This window comes from Arachis ipaensis, chromosome B07 (genome assembly GCF_000816755.2).
Source record: "Arachis ipaensis cultivar K30076 chromosome B07, Araip1.1, whole genome shotgun sequence".
In the NCBI taxonomy this organism is placed as follows: domain Eukaryota; kingdom Viridiplantae; phylum Streptophyta; class Magnoliopsida; order Fabales; family Fabaceae; genus Arachis; species Arachis ipaensis.
The window spans coordinates 21,912,257-21,916,514 of record NC_029791.2 but is presented as its reverse complement, the minus strand read 5'-3'; the positions used below and the strand labels follow the sequence as shown (position 1 = coordinate 21,916,514).

The 4,258-nt window shown below is 33.7% G+C and overlaps 1 long non-coding RNA gene across 1 annotated transcript; it reads right to left on the bottom strand.

The window, feature by feature from the left end:
• LOC110264515 lies at positions 408–2,631 on the bottom strand. Its single transcript, XR_002350697.1, has 2 exons — positions 2,521–2,631; positions 408–688 (listed from the first exon to the last, which is right to left on the bottom strand). It is a non-coding gene; the product is annotated as an uncharacterized LOC110264515 (long non-coding RNA).

Below are 4,258 nucleotides of genomic sequence, written 5' to 3'. Positions count from 1 at the left end.
AAGAGAGTATTTCAATGTAAAATAAAGATAGTAAAAATCAACTAATATTACAATTATTATTATTATTAGGTGCTCTGACAGTAAAATAAAATGATATACTCTTCCAATCAATTTATGTCGCATACGCTAAAATGATTTTGTTATAGACACTCATTAATAACTTGTCATTCAATTAATGTAACACCTTATTACACAAAGTATTACACCTAAGATGTAATACAGAGGTGGTGAGACGCTACGACCTTTAAAATAAAATGTGTATATATAATAGCAGAAAGAATATAATATATTAGGAGCCTTGAAAAATGGGTAAAACAAAATTGCGAAATAAAAAACGCAACACTCTAGAACGGAATAACTTGCGTGTGAAGAAAACTATAACTATCAAACATAAGATAATAAAAGTAGGAATAGAGAGCCAAGGATACAAAATAACAAGCTCCTAACTTAGCCTGCAAAGTCAAGACTGGCTGGAGAATATTTACACGTATATACATATATATCCCAAAACCCAAAAGTACATATACACAATCCTACCTCTTCATAAACCTCTAAGATGATCAAAAAGAACAAATTATGCAGAGAGAAAGCTAAGTACATATATATACATCACTGTACAACAAAATAGCCCAGTAACTACTTCGCTTCAAGGGTCCAGACGCCTAACGAGATGCCTCTCGACCTGCATCTGAAAAACAACAACATAGTATGGAATGAGAACCGTAGGTTCTCAGTATGGTAAAGGTGCCACACACATAATATATAAGGTCCTGGGAATGCTAGAGGCAATCCTAGAACACCGACACTCAGATTATAGAGCTTAAAGTCTTAAACAGGAGCTATAAAAGGTGGTTTTCTAAAAACATTTAAACCTAACTTAACTTAACCTTAAATCTAAGTCTCATACTGCCATTCCTCCATACCTCCAACTCTATCACACATTTTCACAGACAAATAGACAGATAAAGGCAAACACAAGAAGGTTACAACTACTGCAGGTAACAAATATACATTTAGCATGGCAAATACATATAGGCACACCCAATTAGAGCACAAGCAAGTAATTCAAGTAATATGCATATGATGCATGCCTGTCCTATGGCTGATGAGGCTCATCTGTCGGTTATCCAGCCAACCCGACAAGTCTGAATTGTCCTTAGACTGTCCCCCGACGTGCATCCCCAAGAGTCTATGCATAACTTTTTCTCAAATAATCAATATTGCTCAATGGGGGTAACATTCCCGGGAATTTATATAGTGCCCGGTCACACTTACGTCGTAGGGTCAATAGAGTATCGAGTTTTCAACCTGATACATGTGGTGGCAAGCCACGACACTTGATCCAGGGAATCTCGTATCTCAGATTATTCAAATTCATAAGCCATATAAATAATTCAATTATAATTCATCAACATCCACATCATTCTCAATCACATCTCATTCATCATTATATATCAATCATATTCAATTCTTATCCTTCATTATCACACATCTCATTCCGTCCATCAATAGTTCCAGTTCAAAACATAATTCATTCTTTTCTAAATGAATCAAACTTAAAACATGCTCATTTTCTTAACAACTTTAAATCAAACCATATAACATTTGAATCTAAATCTTTTTAAATAATCATATAAACAAAATCTCTAATTTTTATAAAATTTCGGTAGTATCTCCTCTAAAACTCGGACTTTACCACCTTTTTCGGGTCTAAACCTGCTTTCTTTTCAATTCGGCATACCCTTCCTCATTATCATAATAGTCACCACAATAAATCTACCTCAAATCAACAATTATACTCATACAATATTCAAATCCAACAACCAAAATTCAACTAAGGATCATAGTTCACTAATCCTAGGCTTCTAACACAAAATACCTCAAATCAATAATTCACCAAATCATTAGTTAATCAACAAGTACCAAACCAACCATGTTCATCAACAATAACATTCAACCATAATTCTCTCCAAATTAACATAACAACATTCACCATCCAAGATTAATAACTAATTATCTAATAAACTTCAACCAAATATATTCATCGATAAATTACTAAACATTAAACATACACCTGCATTCCAACTTATCCTATGGTCATCTAGCCTAAGTTTTCACAGAATATTATATATTAAATGCAAGAAACCTAAACCATACCTTAGCCGATTCCCAAGTATTATTCCAAGACAATTTTCCTAAAAGAACATAGCCCTCAAAACCTCAACTAATCTGCTTCCTTCAAGTTCCAGTATTCACAATTTCAAGCTCCAATTATTTATTCTCAACCTAGTACACATTTATAACACATATATACCCAATTTAATACTCAAAGCTCAAATTCAATGAAATTAAAATAGAATTATCGTATCCTCACCTTACCCAAGCTTCACATAAACAAGAGTGAATATTTTTCTCAAGCTACTTGGATCCTAAAACATCAGAAATTAAAGAAATTCAACTTTCCTTCCTATATTTCAAAAATTGGGGGAAAAGAGTGGCTGAAAGTATTTAAGAGCTTACCTATGAAATTGTTCTGGTAGAAACGTAGAGCTCGACGCGGTGGACGTGTGGTCACAAACGGTGCGACAATCGGAGCTCGGATCGAAAAGTTACGGTAATTTGAATTCACCGTAAAGGGTTTCGTCCCTTCTCTTCTCCCTTCTCGTTCAGCACTGCTTGTGCTGTTCTTAATGAAAGAAATGAGCTTTAAGCTCATTTAATGCTGAACTGATTGGACTCACGGGCCCGGTTTGGACCCAGTTTAACTAGTTCGATCCGTTCGGTCCAATTTTGGACTGATTTCTTCGAAATTAGTGTCAAGTTTCGATGAGCTCTATCCTAATTTGATATAATATTCGCATTTCTAGTCTTCCTTATTAAAAACTAATTTATTGACTAATTATCTACTAATTTAACTGGAGTTTACAATTAATATATCAGTGTAAGAGTTATAAATTGTACCGATAACACCTAAAATTTTTTGGGCTATGCTACACATCCAAGGTTTTTTCATCCAAGTTTTATTCAAGTAGGTCCAACACCAACAAAAAACACTCTTATTAAAAGAGCGTCATTACACGCGCTTTATCTTCTTCTCCTCCCCCGCGCTTCTTTTTCTTCTTCTTCTCCCATGCGCTTCTTCTTCTTCTTCTTCTTTCAAATACACGCATACGTCATCTTCTTCTTCTTTCAAATTCATGTATACCTCCTCCTCCTTCTCCTTCGCGTACGCAGATTCTTCTTCTGCTTCTCCTCCTCTTCCTCCTTCTCCTCTTCTTTTTCTTTTTCTTCTCCTCTTTCGTTATCGTCATCACCAACATTTTGCTAATAGATTATTTTTTTTTCAATCGAATGGAATGGAATGCAATTGATAAATTAAATTGAATTGAATTGAATTGAATTGATAATCTCTAAATTGTAGACAGAGGTGTTTCGAATTTGATTTTATATAATAGATTATGTTTCGATTCATTCAGTACTATACAATTGTTTCACCATGAGTATGTGTTTGGTTCGTTATGCAAAAAGCTGTTTGAATTTGATTTTATATAATGGATTATGTTTCATTCACTCAGTACTATACAATTATTTCACTATGAGTACGTGTTCGGTGCATTATGCAGAAAGCTATTTGAATTTAATTTTATATAATGGATTATGTTTCGTTCACTCAATACTATACAATTGTTTCACCATGAGTACGTGTTCGGTTCATTATGCAAAAAGCTGTTCGAATTTAAATTTATATAATGGATAATATTTCATTCATTTAGTACTATACAATTGTTTCACCATAATAACATGTTTGGTTCATTTCTGTTCTGTACAATTCAAAACTCTTCCTTCTCATCTTCTACTGCTTCTTCACCAGGGAGAGAAGGAGGAAAAGATAAAAAAATATAATAGCAGTAACAACAACAAAAGAATGACGATAAGGAGAAAACACGTGAAGAAGAAGGAACACAAAAAAGGAGGAGAATGAGGAGGAGGAGGAGGAACGCGAAGAAGAAGGCAAAAAAGAAGAAGACACTCCGTGCATAAACGAGCGTGAGAAGAAGAAGCATAAGGAAAGAAGAAAGCAAAAAAAGCGCGTGACCTAAAATTATTTGGATGAACTTGGATGTCAAAATTTCTTGGACGTGGAGAATATCTCTATTTTTTTCTAATACTATATCACAATATTTTATATGAGTGCAACAACAATCATTTTTCAAATAACATATATTTAAATCAGTTAAATTAAATAATTGATATAATG